General features: G+C 40.0%; 1 protein-coding gene across 5 annotated transcripts in view; it reads left to right on the top strand.

Annotated features, from left to right (window-relative positions):
- HECW2 (HECT, C2 and WW domain containing E3 ubiquitin protein ligase 2) overlaps window positions 1-17,608 on the top strand; it is a 392,473-nt gene that overhangs the window by 28,341 nt on the left and 346,524 nt on the right. The window contains exon 1 of one of the 5 annotated variants that reach the window (XM_040475724.1): window positions 17,006-17,111. The exons of the other annotated variants lie outside the window; for them this stretch is intronic. The gene's annotated coding sequence lies outside the window, so the exon portion shown is untranslated. Of the gene's footprint in view, window positions 1-17,005; window positions 17,112-17,608 lie in introns of those variants that run through there. 5 annotated transcript variants of the gene reach the window in all.

Raw genomic sequence — 17,608 nt, 5'->3', positions numbered from 1 at the left:
TCTTCCTTTTGTTTCGTTTTATAACACTGTTTTGAAGAGGTTAAACCAGTTGTAGAATGTTCCACATTTTGAACTTGTCTACTTGTTTCTCAATTTTTAGAATCAGGTTAGCAGTTTTGGCAAGAAGACAGTGGCTGTGATACCACTTACGGTGCCACAGCAGGAGGCACGTGAGGTCTGATCATCTTGCTGTTGGTGACAGTGAAATGGGTCACTTGGTTAAGTGGGGGCCACCAGAGCTTTCCCATATACAAGTACACTTGTCCTTTTATGAGTGGTAGGTAATCTGTGGGATGATGCTTGAGGCTATGTGAATATCTTGTTTCCTCGTTATCTTTCCCCAAGAACTTTTACTATTTATATGTGATTGTTGCCTAAATCAATTACCTGGAGATTGCAAAGGGATTATTTTCTAATTTTATCATTCCTTTTCCACTCATAGCTGGCATTTTGCAAGAAGAAATTCCCTCACCTCCCCCATTAATATGGATTCATGAATTTTTAAAATTAGATGTTATAATTATCAACATTACACTTTTAGATGTGCAAATTACCCTAGATCTGGTGCCATTACAAGCCAGCTCCTGTGTTCTTTTTATACACGACTTCTGTACTTTTTGAGCACTTCCCTGCTTTTTCAGAAGACATATTTTTTAGTGACTCAAGTGAAGTAATAATATTTATTTATAATAAAAGAAACAAAGGTATCTTAGACATTTATACAAATTGATTTCCTTCTTTCCTTTCCTTTGATGGAATGTTCTCCTTTCCTTGTAGTATCAGTGATATGTGCATAACTGGCTTATTGAAGATTACAAGCATATCAAGAGACCAATTTTTGATTTCTCAAAGCTAGTCCTTTTCTGATTTATGATTCAAAATAAACACTCCTGTGTGCTATCTCCTGGGACCCTCTCTGGTCCCAGAGAGGCAGAATAATGTGGATGCTTAAGATGGTAAAAAAGCTTTGGGACAGCCCTCCTCACATACATCTCTGCTCTGTCCTTCCTTCCTACCACACACTTTGTAAATACGGTGTATACTGGAGCTCGTTTTCCATTATCTTTCCGAAATTTTAATTGGAAAAACCCCTACTGCTTCTCTGACATCCACTTTACCTCCTCTATTACCAACCTCTCTTTAAGCATTAACCACAGAAATTGCCATTTGAAAGCAATTTAAATAACTTATACAGGGACAAGTCATTACATTTTAATTACTGGGGCCTTATCAAGAGAAATTGCTGTCAAGTATACTGAAATTGAATCCCTCTTTTGTAGAGTTCTTATATGAGTATGTGTAAGAATTTATTTCAGTACATATGACTTGGGTTGTCTCTAATCGGTTGGAGGTTGAGAGGAATTGGTGGATGGGGGTGGGCTGGTGGGAGGAAGGAAGCGGTCTTAAAGGGATCTGTTCCTAGACTGAGCTTATTTCACCCACCTGCTGGATATTCTGTGTAACCACTGCCTTGTTGAAATCTAGGTATCTAGATGTCTGAAGCATTGTCCTAGTCCACCGTTCTTACAAGCCTGTCAGAAAGGAAGTAAAGGATTTGGCATCACTAATTCTCAGTGAAACCATGCTGTTTTCTAGTGAATGCCTGTTTTTTTATCTGCCCTAAGTTCTCACAGACTGCTTATTCAGTAATCCATTTCAGAGGTTTGGAGGACATGAAATCAAGCTCTGTGATTTTCAGAATTTCCCCTTCCTCCTAACCTTGGCTCCATTCTGACGGCAGTCCTTTTCCTGCAACTGGATGTTGGTTGTACTCCTGAATAAGGTAAAACTGATCAAGAAGTCATTGTATGGCCCTCTTTTATGGAAGATTATTCTTGAGTGCCCACCAAGAAAATGTCTGCAGACTCTGTTTTGAGAAAAGCTGTCTTAAATAAAACCAGTTTTCTGGAAATGCCTGTCAATTGTTGCTGCAAATGAGAAGTCTTTTGTCATTGAACTAGTACAATGTATGTTTTTTAGGTTATCCAAAATATGGAGGCACAATACATAATTTGTGTAAAGTTCAGTTTGCTGGGGCCAGTGTGAGGAACACTGGCATGTTAGTGAAGAAATGGAGGCTGGGATCTTTGCTGCTAAGGGCTGTTCTGGCTGTTCTCTGCACATCAAGGTCACCTGGGTGCTTGTTAGAAATGCAGAATCTTGGGCTCTGTTCTAGCCTATTGAATCAGAATCTTCATTTGAACGCTCTCTCCAGGTGGTTCACATTACAAATTAGATTTGGGAAGCACTGAAAATCATTTTTTGTGAGCCTGTCCTTCTCTGCACATTAACTAGTTGGGTGATAAAGGCTTGTTGTGTGAAGTACCTGCAGATATTAAGTAGCATGTTTCCGAAGGTCCTTCTTGAGTGAAAGCATTTCCCGTATGTGGTGTAAGCTCTTGGCCCAATACAGTAGTTGGAGATCAACCTTCCCACATCACTCCTCCCAAGAAGACTTAAAGAGATGTTTCCAAAATGCCAAGAATATTATTTTCAAAAAGTGATTTTGCTAGTCATAGGCTAGCATGCACAAATACTCCCCTCCCATTCCTTGCTTGACATATTCTTTGTATTTTGATGATGCCACGGGGCTAAAATTTTGAAGTCCTGCTTCAACTTGTAAGGAAAACTTACAGAGAAGGGCTTTAGGCTGCCTCTGTTGTTTGCTGGATAGCCTGTTTGTTCCACGGCACTCAAGGGGTCGGGCACAGGTGCTGATTTACTGCATTACCCTGTGCATAGTACTCATTAGGTGTCTGTCTTTCACATTAACCCAGCATTGGCTTTAGTAATGTTGATGGCAGCTTGATAGAAGTCAGGTTTCCCCAGCTTTTTAGATGTTTCACTTAGATCTGGAGGTGATGGGGGTGATGGTGAAGAAACTGAGCCACCTCACCTCATGAATCTCCCTCAAGTCTCTAGATATTTCTGAGGGGAAGGTGGGTGAGATATGCCTCTGACAGGTTAATTAATGTGCTGTTGAAACAAATGCCTTAAGCCAGTGCCAGACTTGCAGGTGCACCCTACTGATTCAGTCCGGTGGGAGGTCCATTGGGACCCACGAGTGTGAGGAGCTGACCGAGGGCGGCAGTATGGTGGTGTGAAAAAGAGTATTGCATTTGGAATTAGTGGGATGTGGATTTGAATTCCGTCTCTTCTGCTTTTTAGTTTTTGACTTAGTAGCAGTTATTTAACCTCTGATTTTTGAGTTAGATAATTATAAAAATAAGGTTAATTGATTTCTTCCAGGGTTGTTGTGAGACTCTAATGAGATAATATATTAATAGCCTAATACTGTGCTGGCATAGAGGAGGTACCCATTGAATATTAAATACACATTATGATATACATTTTGTATATTAAATAATTCCTTACCAGTTTTTTTTCCCTCAGTGCCTGCCTCAGCCAAAGTAAGTAGGGATTTAAGTAGCTTCTGATGGTTTTGTTCATCAAATATATTTCCAAGTGATTCTTAGCCAGGTAAGCATCATTTTTTGTTATCATCACTATGGCAGTCCTTGGCCTTCAAAGGCACAGTGTTTTCACTCTGGCAGATTCATCAGCTAGATCATAGCCAGGAGGGATTACATGTCCAGAAAACTGAGAATATTCCATTTTACACAGAGGATATGCCAACATGTAGTCGGAGTCAGGAAAAAGTGAGGATATGTGTAAAGCAGTAACGTTAACTTGTGATGAAAAGGGCTTTGGTGAATTAATCATGTTTGAGTGGTTGCAATGTGTAGAATTATTTTTCATGAAGAAGGCTAGGAAATGTGCTTATTACTATTATTTTATTATTGAATCCTTCCTTTTTCCATGGATCTGAAGTGCACTCTTATCATCTAATAAAATTTTATATATACCTCAAGTCTTTTATGCAGTTAGATTTTTTTTAAGCTTAATTATTTTGAGAGAGGGTATGTGCCAGTGTGTGCTAGTGGGCAGAGAGGGAGGGAGAGAGAGAGAGAGAGAGAGAGAGAGAGAATCCCAAGCAGGTTCCATGCTGTAAGTGTGGAGCTTGAACACACAGACCATGAGATCATGACCTGAGCTGAAATCAAGAGTCCGATGCTTAACTGACTGAGTCACCCAGGCACCCCTGCAGTAAGCTGTTTTGATAGGACCCATATTGATATTTTTTTCTTTACTTAATCCTACGTGAGGGGAAATCTGTTCATTCTTGATGTAGGGCTCATTTATCCTTATTCTTGGTGTCCTTATTCTAGGCTTACATTATAGGTTTTGTAATCCTCGTTTGGCCTTTTAAGTTAGAGGGCTCAGTGCTGTGCATTGTGTTACTGTGGGCTCTATTGTGTATAGATCTGTTGTCTAAAGCAGAGATTTTCTGATGTTGTGTTCTTGTTATCTTTATAAAGGTGAGAATTTATTCCTGGATGATCTGAGAAACTTACAGGTAATTTCCAAGCCAGCAGTTTTGCACACCACAGAATCTACTGCTTATTGTTCTTCTAGGCTAAACGCCAGCAACTGACTTCTTATTTGTGCACTGCACACTGGGAAGTGTAGTTGGCGGGAACTAAAGTGGATTTGGTACAAGAAAAGAAGTATTGGCATATGGGGGGCAGCTCCCTGCTGCTTTAGAAAGCAGCACGAGAGAGTGGTTTGCTTTCTTTTCGTGCAAAGCCCAGATTTGGGAAGGGGTGGGGGAAGTGCAGATATTTTTTGGTAGGGATGGAATTCTCCTATATGATCACCTGCTCCCCGTCTTCAATTTAGGTCTCAGGGCTTCAAATGAGGGTCAGTTAGGAGATGTTTCTGTCAAATTTCCAGGACCTTGAAAATGTCACAGAGAAGTCAACGAGCCAATGAGTGTAAATCAGGGGTTGCTTATTTTCTGTCATTGTAATTCAGAAATCTTAAAAAAAAAATCTCTCTATTCACATCTCAGATGTCTGGGAGATAACCTACCAGCTGAACAGCTTCTTGTCTTCTGTGGCACTTGGGGCTGGGTCATTTGAATGAGATCCTGAGGTTAGTGACGGTAGAGATCTTACTGGTTTTGTGAAAATGACACTAGCATATAAATGTGTTTTGAGGTTTGCATGGGTTGAATATTGTTGATGGCTCAAGTTAATAGTGTCTTTGGTGAAAAACTCATGCAGTCTGTGGGGTATCAATTTGATTAAATATAAAGCTCGTAAGAGTCTCTTTTGGTCTAGTGAGTCATCAGCCTGAAGGCTTCTCCAGACAGTTGTTTTGCAAATCAGAGTTTAAATGCATATGTCCCCTAGACCAACAATTTTGTGCAATTTTCTACCATGTTTTCTTGGTCACTGCTTCATTCTGCTAAGGAGACTATGGCAATTGGGTAGTGCCTGGGAGTATAATTTTGTTGCAGGATGTGATGCAAACACCTATTACCATTTGTAATGCTCTATTTACTTGTTTACTTGTTTTTTTTGTCTGTCTCCTCAGTAGTCTTTAAGCAGTGGGCACATTTATTTTATTCTCCACTGTGTGCTCAGAGCCTAGTGCTGTATTGGGTGTGTGATACATGACTTATACATATTTGCTGAAGAAATGAATGAACTTGAAAGAGTCTAAGTACCTTCAGGTTATAGGGGAGTTACAGACTTAAGTTTTTGACTTTTGTTGGCTAACCCACAACTTTGATTAACTGGATTCTAAAACCTCTTGCAGGTTTTATAATTACTGCATGTAATCCATACTGTGAGCAGAATTTGAACAAAATGATGTTTCTGGAGAACTGTTGTTTGCCTGTGAAATCTATTTTCTAATGACTTGCAAAAACAATTGTTAGCTTCTAGTGTATCTAAATTTGGCTCCTAGAAAGCAGCTATAGTAAAACATAATGGCTTGTGAGAAAGGATTGGATTTTCTTCCCTTTGTGCCCACCATACCCAGTCTTTCTGGGGTTTGGAACACAGCCATTTTTCTTCTATGGCCTTGACCAGGTTAGGTTAATGGAAACAGGTGTGGTAAGGTGGGTTGGAAATTTGGAGGTGTTTTTGGATCTAGGTTTATGTTGAGGGGGTGGCGGTCCTGGAGACTTCACTCTCAAGCTGGATCTGGAAGTTCGTTTCTCCTGATTCTCTTCAGAGGAAGGATCTTCATCTTCACTGCCATTCTCTCTTCCACCTTGTTCCACTGAAGGAAAATCTAGTGGAACCAAATGGGAGGAGACTCTTGGCCAGTAGCAGAGGAGGAGGAGATGAGCCTGGGGCTCTGGTTGACAAGTGAAGACACATAAGGAACCATAGGGAAACAGGAGAGGAAGGACTTCCCTGAGCCTACCAAAGTGATCATGTTAGGAGCTGGGATTTAAGAAACTCTAAAATAACTCCTTTGTACCATCCTCTGTACTATATGCCTCATCTTGTAATAGTAAGATTTTTCTTCTAGTGGACTGTATTTCTGGTTTCTCTGAAGTTGAAGGTTAAGTCATCTTCTGTGTCTGAGGCAAACAGAGGCTGTCTGGAAATTTTGAGGAGAATGGAGAAAGTCAGAAATAGTTGTCATGTAAGTGGACCAGAGAGCTGCCCTAGGGAAAATCTAGAAGGATTTCCAGGCAGCTGAGGCCTGAGGACTACTTTGGGGGAATATAAATGTGTCTGGCACAAACCTAGTTGGTCAGCATCACATGCTCCAGGAAGCCTGCTTTCACCATAAATCCTCAATTCTGACTTACAACTTAAAATATCCCTCACTGATAGTCTTACACCAACTTGGTCATACCTTACAATTCTGATCATTTTGGGCTGAAATGCTAGTTACTTGCATCTCTCTCCTCAAGGACCAGAAACGTCTTGATCCTTCTTTGTCTATAGGATATAGTGTTGTGCCCATCTCCTACTAGGCTCTAGGTAATGTTTGAGTTAACAGAGATTAGGAAGAGAGGGAGAGAAGTGATTTAGGATGGTATATTGTTAGAAAAGCTGGAAAGTAGAGAATGTTAAGAAAGAGCAATATTCAACAGTAAGACATGCTAGGAAAAGAAAATTCAAGAATGAGAAGTATTGCATGTGGCATGAAGGAAGTCACTGATGACCATGGGGAAGAGAGTTTCCGGCAAGATTTCGATCCTGAAGTCAGACTGTAAAGTCTTATGGAAAGAATATATGATTACATAAAATCACATTTTCTCAACATTTACTGTAATTTTCAATTCATGTTGATTCTCTCACAAATCAGGGAGTAATTATTATACATCTGAGTTTAAAAGAAATTTATAATCATGTTTACCATTTAAACAAAATTATCAGACACTATATCTGGATGTCTTGAAACTGTATAGTATAGCAGCGAAACACATCTTTACATCGTTTGGGGAAAAATTACACATTTGTAAAGAAGCATATTAAATTCAAGCATTTGTTCTGAATTACCATTTGGAATAGAGTTTTAGTGGTAAACAAGCCAACTTCTGCTTGGTGGTGTCTACAAATTCTTAGTCTTTCCACTTCCTAGAGTGGAGTGATTCAAAATAGTTGTGATTTCTATAGTCTGCCACTTTGTGTAGCTTGAAACTTTTTGTTCTTTTAAGGTGTCCTACAAATGCTTGTGAAAAATAGTATCTAATTACTGTTTTTCCTGCCCCTATGCTTGGCTGTAAGAGTTAGTGTATTTCTTCCTAATAAAATGAGGTGGGCGTGTTTTGTAGTGGTTTTCATTGTGAAACTTTTTTTTTTTTTTTTTTTGGTCCCCAAGGCATTGCATTTCTCTGTCTCTTTCTTAACATATTAAGCAGATAAAGCTGTTTACCTGGTCTGTTGTGATGGAGATAGGAGGAACATTTGGATTTCATTGAATTTTCTAGTATGGAGACAATGGCAATAAAAATACTGGGCAAAAAGACACATTTTTACATTTTATCCTAATCAGAAGCTAGCAATAAGGCATGAAGGATTTAAAATCTTTATTGATCTTATTAGAAATTCTTTTCAGTCATTAATCTTTTGGGGTGTAATTAAGGTTCCTTTAGCATCTTGTAGTTGACTGTATTTGGTCGTAAACTGCAACAGATTACCAAGGCAGAAAATCAGAATGGAATGTTCTCATTCATCAAACATATACCTTTACAAAAAAGTTTACTTAGAGGCCTATTAGGTCTGTCTGTCTGGTACATTCTTACAATGGAATTCTATTTTGCCATTAAAAGTGATGATGTAAAGAAAAAATGTTACCAGAAGATAGTCTTTGTAGTATATTTTTTTAAGGCAATAAAGTAAGTCACAAAATAATAAAAATTATAACATGATCTCATTTTTAAATCTATTTACCTATGTATTTATGAGTAGAAAAGAATAGACTGGAAGGATATGTGCCAAAATGTTAACAGTGATTATCCTCGAGGGTTAGAAATAAGAGTGACTTTCCCTTTCTTCCTAATAATTTTATAGAGACTAAAAATTAATAATAAATTTGAAGGGAGAAGCTATTTTATTATTTAAAGAACTTTTGTGAATATTTCATATCTGTTGTAATTTCTTAATTTCCTTTTTTATTTAGCTCATTTCTACTTCACAGAGATACATCCAGAGTGACAGAAAAAAACAGCTTCCCAGTAGTGATTCATTTGTAGGGGAGTCATGTCGCCATTAGGACTGGAATTTAAGTTGGGATTGGAAAATAAAGCTGCTTGTCAGGACCAGGAATGAAATCTGAATGGAGACTTAAAAGCAGGTTTTAGGATCTAATACAAGTGAACGATGGAAGGCCAGTCTAGCTCTGCAGGTCCGGGGCATAAACAAGTAGATGAGTTAACCAAACTAGTGTCAGATATCAGCCTGAGATTGCAGACTGAAATCCAGTTCACAAAGGTAAGCAGATAGGCAAGGTCAGAGTACTGAGACCATTAAGTTAAGTAAATCTCAAATAGAAGTGACCAAGGAGCAAGTCTCTGACCATTGAAAACCCAAGAATTGGGCAAGTCTGTATTGTTAGCATAGCCCAGCAAGTTACATTGTTCTCTTTCCTTTGAGGCCCTTTGAAATCTGTCAACTAGACCTTGACGAGTGACTGTCCTCTCAAACCACTGAACCATCCCCTCTCTCATTTTTTCCTGCTGGTTCACGTATCTTGTGAGAAGTGGTCTGTGGGCCAGTACAACCTTGAATATTATAGCATTGCCTAAAACGATCAAGTTGTTTAGTAAATATGCTTTGCAATGAGTATCATTTCTTGTTCAGTTTTTCTGGGAAAATGCAGAGGTAACACTGAAGAAAGTTGCTTGTGTTATAATCTGTCTTCATAGACACAAAAGCACAAAAGGCTTTTTTTTTTTTTTTGGGTAAGGAAAAAACCCCTTTTTTGTAAGGAACAAAAACTATAAGAGTAAGTTTTAGTCAGAGTAGTGCCCCAATCTCTCCCCACTGCCCCCAGCAAATTCATATGTTGAAGTCTAACCACAGATACCTCAGAAAGTGAACTTATTCTGAGTTGAGGTCTTTACAGAAGTAATCAAGTTGAAATGAGGTGATTAAGGGGGGGGCCCTCATACAGTATGACTGATGTCCTTCTAAAAAGGTGAAGTTTCAAGCTAAGCCATGCGTAAAGGGAAGACATTGTGAAGAGACATTTTTACAAGCCAAGGTAAGAGGCCTAGATCCTTCCCTCACAGAACCAACCCTTCTGATATCTGGACTGTGGACTCGCCTCCATCTCCGTGAGATGATAAAGTTGTTGTTTAAGCCACCCAGTTTGCAGTATTTGTTATGGCAGCTCTAACCAAGTAGTGCAATTTAAAGGCTGATGAAGATTTTACTTTGTCATTTAATCAGTGCCTTTAGTTATTACAATGACCTGTGTGGGTTTTTCAGTGCAGAGCAGGAGAGCTACTTTTCCCATGTGATTTGGGAGTCTCTCAGGTGATTGAAGAAGGTTAGGAGCAAGGGTGTGGTTTATTCTCAGATCATCCAGATTTTCCTTCATATAATAGTTACCTAATTATCTTTCAGGTCTTTTACTATTTTTTTTTCTCTTTTTTGTAAACATTTGTCAGTTTTATGTAGTGACTTCATAGTGAATTTCTTATTGGTGTTATTTAAGCAGTGAGTTTCATGCTTATATTAAACTCATACATTCTGTGGAGAACAGATCTCACTCAAGTTTCGTCAGGTGATGGGAGCTGCACAGGGAAGAAGGCCCCCAATTGATGTATGAGAGTATAATTTCACTTAGTTTTCCTTTGGTTGCTAGTGTAGAGATTAATTTCCTTGCTGCCCTTGAAGCTAGGCATGATCATGTGGTAAAATCTGACCAATGGGGAAGGAGTGTGCCCTCCATTCCTCTTTCTGCCTTCCTACTGACTAGGGGATGGTGATACTTGACATAGCTATCTGGAACTGGAAGTGGAAGATTTTCCAGTGTGGACTGGTTACATCTCGACTGTTAAATATTAAGATATAAATATGGCTCTTGTTCAAGCCATTTACTTTTTGGTTTTTGTGTAATCACACCCGAGTCTAAAGCCCCAGTGAACATATCCCAGTAGTTAGAGGAAGGTAAGGGCTCCAGGTCTCCCACCAGTTCCCCCACCCCTAGATATGAAAGCCAAATGTACATTTGTAAGAGGGCATACAAATACACCTACAACTTATTTTATAAGTTTAATAAAGTCTGTATTTTTGCCCTTTGGATGTTTCTTGGTTTGCTTAAGAGATTCACTTGAGGCAAATATCACAATGTTGTAGAGGCAGGATTCAATTAAACTTTGAGTTGGCATTGGACAACCAAGATCATCTAAGTAAACTGTGCCTGAGTGCAGAATCCAGCCTGGGGCCTGTTCCTGAGAATGGCCTGGTGAGATTATACCCCTTCATGAAATGGTGGGGTACCCCTGAAGTTTTTCTACCCAACTCACAATCCTTTTTTTGAGCTTATTTATTTATTTTGAGAGAGAGCGAGATCACATGCACTTGTGCATGTGCGGGGGGGAGGGGCAGAGAGAGAGGGAGAGAGAATCCCAAGCAGGCTCTGTGCTGACAGTGCAGAGCCCGACATGGGGCTCGAACTCCCGAATCATGAGATCATAACCTGAGCTGAAATCAAGAGCCAGACGCTTAACTGACTGAGCCACCCAGGCAACCTGCCAACTCAGAAGTCTTAAATGTCTCTGATTTCAACAATAAAAGCCTACTTCTAATGTCCATTTTGATAATTGACAACCTCAGCTCTTTAGCAGAGGTAAAGATAACTGAAAAACTTACAGTAGCTGTCTCTTAATGTGGCCTTTTCATCCACTGACCTCATGTTGTACTGTAAAGGAAATTTGAGATCACATTATAGTGGCTGGAGTTCTTTCCTGATACTTGTCTCAGCTTCTTGCTGTGTCTTCTCTGTAGTCTTAAATGCTTCCTTACCCCTACAGACCTCAAGATTTGAATTATTCTTGGCTTTTCTTGCTTTAGAGTTTCAGCTTTTACTTTCTCTTGATTTTTTTTTTTCTGTGCTATTCTCTGACAGCTTTCTCTGTCAGAATTGCATTCACACACTCTGAGAAGGGATCTTACCGAGTTGCTTCATCACTATTCAGTACACTTTGTCCCTCCTGGGGTTCAGCTCTCATGCCTGGCCACCTTGGAGGCCAGTGGCCTTCCTCGTGTCCAGTCTCTATCTGACACGTTTAGGTCAAGCACCTACCCCTCAGCCAGAGAGCTGTAGTCAGGGTTGCAGGATATATTTTACAAAGGTTGAAAATTTGTTCAGAAGAACCTGTTTCGGGACCCCTTGTTCTTGGAGGGAGGGCAGACACCAAGTTTCTAAGACTTCTCTCCAGTACTTTCCTTGATGCTTGAAACTGAACAGTGACATAAAGGTCACAGACCAGATATTCTGGTAAGTTGTCGACAAGTGTAGTGAAATCCACACAACTGATGTTTAAAGTGTCTGCCAGACACTGTGCTAGACTGGTGATCAAGTCATCCAAGGAGCTGAGTCTAGTGGGGGCGACACAGAAGCAAATGATGATAATGGTTTGAGGAGAGAGAAACTGTGTGCTTCTCTCCAAGGGGCTGGGAAGTGGTGCTGGGGGAGGCACTCAAAGAATGTAACCACACAGAGGATTTGTGTCTGAAAGGAGGAAAAAAGTGGTACACTGCAGCCATTATTTGCCTAACAGGTGCTCCAATTGGAGCTTAGCTTACAAAGATGTATACTTTTGTCTTGTCCTACAAATTGGAGTGAGCGTAAACAACTCCTTGTAATCGAAATAATGTGGGTTTAAAGAACCGACCTTAAAGTATCAGAGCTATGTGTTCACCTTAGTGAAAATATCATTGATATATTCCCATAGTCGGAAACTGTTGAGTGTGTCATTTTGCTACAGTGTATGATTTTTTGATGCTAGAATTCACTGGAAGAAATTCATAACATTTAATTTGAATGCGTTACGAGTTCTCTTGGGTGCCATAGAATTTAATCTGTTAAGTGGTTTTCGATTATTCTTGGTACTTGGGATCCAGTGATGCATCCCCATAAGAACTTGGGAACAAGGGATATGTGCTTGCCCTCTGAGAGCTGGTTAAATGGAGCAGAGACAGGCTTGCCAGGCGGATTGAACATAATGAGCATGGTTTAAGAAACAGTGTGTCTGTGCAAGTGGCTCTGGTCAGATGTTGAAGGACAGAAGGATGCCCAAGGATGAGTGTTGGATTGCCTTGGTGTGGATACTAATGCATTAAGCTACTTTGATGTTGATTAAGCATTCAAATCATATCATAAACCTTCCTTAGTCCAATTCCATTTTCTCTGTGAAAGCACTTATATAAACAAGAAGAAAGGACTTCTTTTTGTTTATAGGAGATAGAATCCCAGCTCAAAGTGAGTTAAGAAAGGAGTTTATTTTCTCTCATAAGTGAAAAGTTCATTGGGTATCCTGGTCTCAGGCATGGCTTGACTTCAGTGTTAAATGGTATTATGAAGCAACGTCTCTCTCCATCTCTTGCCTTCATTTTCATTTTCAGTCAAAGCTCTCTCATTTTGAGGGGGCTTTCTGCATCTCCCTGCTCACAGTTTAACAATCCTGTCAACTACTGGGACAGGTTCAGCTCTGGGACTGGCCACTCCTGGGACATGTGCCCACCCAACCATCTAAACCATAAGTTCTGTTAATGGGGAATGAATAGTTCTCAGAAATGAAATTCTGTAATCAGAATAAAGAGGAATGGATTTGGATAGGTGGAAATGGCAGTTTTTCTGTAGTTCGGTTATTTGATTTTCATGTATGTGCCCACAGAAAGAAAATGCACTTGCCTCCATGTTGAGTGTTTATGGTTCCTTGACAGAGTTCTCCCTGTAAATGAATACTTTGGCATTCTGTAAGTGTATGTGTTTACATACATACACACCCCCCCCGCCCCCATACATACACATAGATCTTATGAGTTACAATAAGGTGAATTTGCCTGAGAGAATGGTCTGCTCTGAACAACTAATCAGGTTCCAAAGCCTTCCAGAGACGGGTGATGCAAAGTCTGGACTTGAGCAAGAAAAGCCTGAGGTATGAGACCCATAGGAGTCTCCTCTACTTTACTGTTCCCGCTTGCTTTTCCCTTTTGAATTCCCACCCCGATTACCACATTGTATGTGTGGTATGCCAGTTTTTAAAAAGGCCATGGCATCACGAAGAGGTGAATTGCCCTAACAGATCAGATCTGTCATCTAGCCAGCTTTGTATTTAATGTAAATACTCTTAGAGACCTCTGACTTGACTTGCTTTTTGAGAAGTAGCACCATCCCTATTTTTACACTTTGAAAATAGAACTTTGGATGGAATTCATTTCCCAAAAATGGTACCTGTGGAATTGTGAGGTAATTTTGCAACAGTGGATTGAGACTTTCTGGGAGACTTATACATTGATCTATTAGAAATACCTGTATCTGTCTATCCCAAGTTTAATGCTTAAGATTATATTATTATTTAAATATATCCATGCTTGTATGCATGTACTGTCCCTGGAAGGAAACAGAAGCTAGTAACAGTAGTTGCCTCTGGGGGCGAACGGGTGGCTGAAGGAAAAGTGTGTGAGGGAGACTTGGTTTTCATTATTTACTCATTAATTGTCTGAATATTGTATGATGTATATGTATTACTTTTCCTAAGATTATGGATGAAATAAAATGCCTAAAAATCACATTATGAGCAGTTTCTTTCATCAGGAGGTAGTTTTTCAAGAGCCAAGTTCTGACTTCTGCTTAATTTTCTCGTTTATTTTTCATTTCACCAGTTCTGGTGTTTCAGAGTATTGGGTTAGCCTTTTCTCTGTCCAGTGTGGTTTTAGTTCCATGCCTTTCTCTTGCTCTTCTTTGTGTCCTGTGCTTTCCTTTAATTTGTAGTTTTGTGTTTGTATTTCATTCAAGTTCTTTTCAATTTGGCCGGCTTTTCCTCCATCTATCTGCAAAACATTGAGATAAAATCTCTCTCTCCCAAAATAAATAAACACTAAATAAAAAAAGACTCTTCCCCCTGGTTTTTGACACTTGTATTTTTGGAGTAAAAGCCAAAAGGTGTTTTTTTAAAAAATGTTTTATTATTGGGGTCTTTAAATATGTGGAGTCAGTTAAAACAGTCAAAAAGAGATTAAAAAATTTCTGTGCACACTCACCAGTCTTTTGAGAAGACTGAGGTACTGAGGTGTTCTCTCTGAGTCTTTATCTGCTCATGGGGGTTCCTCATGGGCTTTCTTGTGTGAGCTGCACCCATACTGCCTCTTCCATGCTTTGCCGTTCCAACCTCTTCAGTAGGGAAAGTATGCAGACTTGTGAAGCAGTCTGAGTCAAGAATTCTAGAATTTTAAGATTTCCTCCAATCCTTTACTCATTCTTAATTTGACAGAAATATTTTTAGGTGCTTGCCTTTACCAGATCTTTCTAAAGCATTTAACTTGGTTTCCATAGTTACTACCACTCTTTCTTTTTGCTCTCAAATTTCTGGGATTTACATAATATTTAATTCAATTATATAATTAACAGTAACAAGTAGAGTTGGCATAAACAGGTCTGGGAACAAACACAATTGGCTTTGGTGGGCACATGACTCAGCTGGTGGGAACAAAGGTGCAGAGGCAGCCTGGAGGGCAGCCTCCCAGGGGCTTCTGGGAACATCACTCAGGAGGGGCAGAGAGAGAGGGAGAGAAAGAATCCCAAGCAGGTTCTGTGCCACCAGTGCAGAGCCCTACACAGGGCTTGATCCCATGAACCATGAGATCATGACCCAAGCTGAAATCAAGAGTTAAATGCTTAACCAACTGAGCCATCCAGGCACCCAAGGTAAGAGAGTTTTTTAAGATAAAGATACTGATGGATAGAAGAGTACAGATGAGCTGAGGATAGTTTTATGTACAGTCTTCTTGCTGCAATGCTAAATTGCCATGTTTTTTTTCTTTCTAGTTGCTGCTACTACTCGTATTCTCTGTCGTGTAAATAGGATGACCAGTCATTTGTGTGATCATTCCATGGAAAAAGTGAAATGATTAAAAATATTGTACATCCTCATAGTGATTTCTTTGTTTTAGGAAAAAAATGGGTAATAGAAGATAGTATCTGAGATTTAGACTTTTTACTAGATTCTATTCCTGAAGCCAAGACTACACTGTATGTTATCTAATGTGAGAATAAAAATAAATAAATAATAATAAAAAGATTCAGAGATTTAGACTTTTTAGGCACAAATACATTCCTCTCCTATACTTGATTACCAAATACTGATCAGTTTCATTGATATTAACAGATTTCTTTAGCATAGTAACTTTTTTTGTTTTGTTTTTTAGAGAGAGAGAGCATGAGTGGGGGAGAGGGACAGAGGGAGAGGATTTTTTTTTTTTTTTTAGTGTTTATTTTTAGTTTTGAGAGAGAGAGGTGGGGGAGGGTCAGAGAGAGAGAGGGAAACAGAGGGTCTAAAACTGGCTCTGTGCTGACAACAGAGATAATCTTAAGCAGGCTCCACGCTCAGCACGAAGCCTGATGTGGGGCTCCATCCGACAGCACTGGGATCCTGATCCAAACCAAAATCAAGAGTTGGATGCTCAACCAACTGAGCCACCCAGGTGTCCCATAGCACAGTAACTTTAAAATAAATTAATGAGGGGGCACCTGGGTGGCTCAGTCGGTTAAGCATTCGACCTTGGCTGAGGTCATGATCTCATGGCCTGTGAGTTTAAGCCCCGCGTCGGGCTCCGTGCTGACAGCTCAGAGCCTGGAGCCTGCTTCAGATTCTGTGTCTCCCTCTCTCTCTGCCCCTCCCCCATTCTGGCTCTGTCTCTCAAAAATAAACATTAAAAAAAAAGATTAACGAATAGGTCTTTAATGGATACAGCGACGACTTGCTCTTTCAATTTTTTTTTAAATTTTTTTTTTAAATTTTTTTTTTTTTAATTTTTGGGACAGAGAGAGACAGAGCATGAACGGGGGAGGGGCAGAGAGAGAGGGAGACACAGAATCGGAAACAGGCTCCAGGCTCTGAGCCATCAGCCCAGAGCCCGACGCGGGGCTCGAACTCCCGGACCGCGAGATCGTGACCTGGCTGAAGTCGGACGCCTAACTGACTGCGCCACCCAGGCGCCCCTCAATTTTTAAAAGCCTTAAAGGAACAGCAGAGTAGCAATCATGGTGATAAAAATGTGTACAAATATTTGCTTATTAACTAGTATTTTATGGAAAGCTCTTCCATGTTTTCTGTCGTTCAAACCTTACCACTTCCTGTGAGGAGAGATGGTGGGGGATATTATCCCCATTTGACACATTTGTAAAATGAGCCTCAGAGATTCAGTGATTCACCCAAGATCCTACAGTGGTTGAGTTTCTCAGACAAGAACTCAGGAGTGTCCAGAATTTCTCTTCCAACCCACCTTTAGTCTCAGCTTAAGGCTCTAGGATACTTCTGCACTTCTGCCACTTTTCCATGCCATTTGGGCAATAGTTACTTGCTTTTAGGACTGAAAAATTAAATAGACTCTTTCTTTGCAGACTACCACTTCTCACTGTTGGAAGGACTTGTTTTCTTTGTTCTGAGATATTTTTTCCTACCTTCAAAGTGTGTTTCAGCTCCAAGGAGACTGCCATGGCAGCGGGCTGATTTGGTATGGAGGCAACAGCTGGTTTCCTTGCACGTTACTAAGCTTTTATTTCTGGTAAGTTTTTTTTTTTTTAATTTTTAAATTTTTTATTTTTTTTATCGTTTATTCATTTTTGAGAGACAGAGAAGAGACAGAGCGTGAGTGGGGAGGGGCAGAGAGAGAGGGGGAAACAGAATCCGAGGCAGGCTCCAGGCTCTTACCTGTCAGCACAGAGCCCGACGCGGGGCTCTAACTCATGACCCGTGAGATCACGACCTGAGCCGACGTCGACGGTTAACCTACTGAGCCACCCAGGCGCCCCTATTTCTGGTAAGTTTTGACGAGCAGCCAGCAAGCTGGCCTCTGTTTCCTCTCATATCACCAGGATTGTCTTTCATGTAAAAATAAAGGTACCTGGGAGAAAACCTTATACAAGCAAAACCAAAAGTGTCAGAACATGTTGGCTTATGATACCTTTGCATAGTTTTACAGATGCAGAGTTTTCAACAAGACAAATCTTTGTTTTTTTAAAAGAAACCAAAAATCCTGGGATGCCTGGGTGGCTAAGTTGG

This window comes from Herpailurus yagouaroundi, unplaced genomic scaffold (genome assembly GCF_014898765.1).
Source record: "Herpailurus yagouaroundi ecotype Mexico unplaced genomic scaffold, PumYag 140, whole genome shotgun sequence".
NCBI lineage: Eukaryota > Metazoa > Chordata > Mammalia > Carnivora > Felidae > Herpailurus > Herpailurus yagouaroundi.
The sequence above is the reverse complement of the archived record's forward strand: the minus strand, read 5'-3'. Positions and strand labels throughout refer to the sequence as shown.